The following is a 2,295-nucleotide window of genomic DNA, read 5'->3' on the forward strand; positions in this document are numbered from 1 at the left end:
TTAAGTAAATATTTAGCTCCAAACTAAATATTTAGTTTTTAAGTAGATATTTAGTTTTTAAATAAATATTTAGTTTTAAGTAAATATTTAGCTCCAAACTAAATATTTAGTTTTTAAGTAGATATTTAGTTTTTAAATAAATATTTAGTTTTAAGTAAATATTTAGCTCCAAACTAAATATTTAGTTTGAGTAAATATTTAGTTTTTAAGTAAATATTTAGCTCCAAACGAAATATTTAGTTTGAGTAAATATTTAGTTTTTCAGTAAATATTTAGTTTTTAAGTAAATATTTAGTTTTTAAGTAAATATTTAGCTCCAAACTAAATATTTAGTTTTTAAGTAAATATTTAGTTTTTTAAGTAAATATTTAGCTCCAAACTAAATATTGAGTTTTAGTAAATATTTAGTTTTTAAGTAAATATTTAGCTCCAAACTAAATATTTAGTTTTTAAATAGATATTTAGTTTTTAAGTAAATATTTAGTTTGAAAAGTAAATATTTAGTTTTTAAATAAATATTTAGTTTTTAAGTAAATATTTAGCTCCAAACTAAATATTTAGTTTGAAAAGTAAATATTTAGTTTTTAAATAAATATTTAGCTTTTAAGTAAATATTTAGTTTGAAAAGTAAATATTTAGTTTTTAAGTAAATATTTAGTTTTTAAATAAATATTTTGTTTTGAAGTAAATATTTTGCTCCAAACTAAATATTTTGTTTTTAAATAAATATTTAGCACCAAACTAAATATTTAGTTTTTAAATAAATATTTAGCACCAAACTAAATATGTAGCTAGCTTGATGCTAGCTACATATTTAGTGAATTTGCAAATTCACTTGATGAACTCTGCCAGTTTGCTTGTTTTTTTTCTTGATGAAAAATCAGTTGTTTTTGTTAGAGGTTACTTACATTTCTAAACAAACCGTTGTTTATTTTCTGATTCTGTAACTAGTTTATGCATAAAGTCATTTTAAAACAGATCAAATTGATGAGTGATGACTGACGGCTCACTGATAGGCAGAATAAACCAGCAGAGGCGGCTCCTTCTAACATAAACCCATCTTTGTTTTCCTGTGTGTGTTTATGTTTATTTTTAAAGTCAGAGTGAGCGCGCACACACACACACACACACACACACACACACACACACACACACACACACACACACGTGTCTCCGTCCTCATTTTGTCCAACAGCTGCAGGACTCCTGCATCTCCTGCACAGCTGACCCGGATACGCTGACAGCTATGAAAAGAGCTGTTGTTGACCACTGCTGCCCCCCCCCTTTATCCACACACACAGACACGTGTTGTGTCACACTATCCTTCTGGGGACTTTCCTTTCATTTCCCACTCACCTCTAAGGCCTAACCCAGACCCTTCCCCTAATCATTACCAACACGTGCCTAATCCTAAACCGAACCTAAACCCAAGTCACCCCTTAATCCATAACTTAACCCCCACCCCAAGAAGAGAACCCCTCCTCATAGGGACCAGTCGTTAGTCCCCACAAGTGCCTATAAGTCCATAAAATGTATCATATTCCTGGGAAATCAAATTCCAACAAGGTAACACAAACATGGCCGCCCACTCACAGACACCCACAGAACCACATCATGACATTTCACTCTAAACCCAGAGATTAAAGAATGAATCGATATTGAATCCACCAGCGCTGAGGAGATGATCGAAGGGACACGTTTAAAAACTTTGTTCACTTTTTTTCTCTCTAGCTCAGAATGTTTTTATTTTATACATCCTGGATTTTGGGGGATTTAACCGAGAAAGAGGAGTTTATTTGGAAAAAGTTAAGACTTTAATGGTTGTATGTTGAGATGTATGAGTATGAAGAGCTGTTTCAATTAAAATTAACTAAATTAAAACTGTTTTTATAAATTATTAATAGAGATATCATCAGAAAATGTACCAATGAAATATGAAAAAGTTTTTTGGCCTATTTTGGATTTATTTATTTATTCACTTTGAGATTTATTTGTCTACTTGTTCAATATTTTTAAGATCAAGATTTATGAATTTCAAAAAGTACATTTTTATCTATTTATTTTTATTTCAAAAACATACGTAATTAGTTATTTCATTTTGTATATATTTATAAAAATAGTTTTGTTTCTCAGTTTGTTCATATCATATATTTATTTCATAATGGTGTTTTATTTTGAACAGTGTTTTCGTCAGTCTTTTAAAATCATTTAAACAGTGTTGGGCACGTTACATTGAAAAAGTAATTAGTTATAGTTACTAATTAATTCTGCAAAAAAGTAATTGGGTTAGTAACT

This window comes from Cyprinodon variegatus, unplaced genomic scaffold, assembly GCF_000732505.1.
Source record: "Cyprinodon variegatus isolate N-32 unplaced genomic scaffold, C_variegatus-1.0 Scaffold2127, whole genome shotgun sequence".
Taxonomy (NCBI): domain Eukaryota; kingdom Metazoa; phylum Chordata; class Actinopteri; order Cyprinodontiformes; family Cyprinodontidae; genus Cyprinodon; species Cyprinodon variegatus.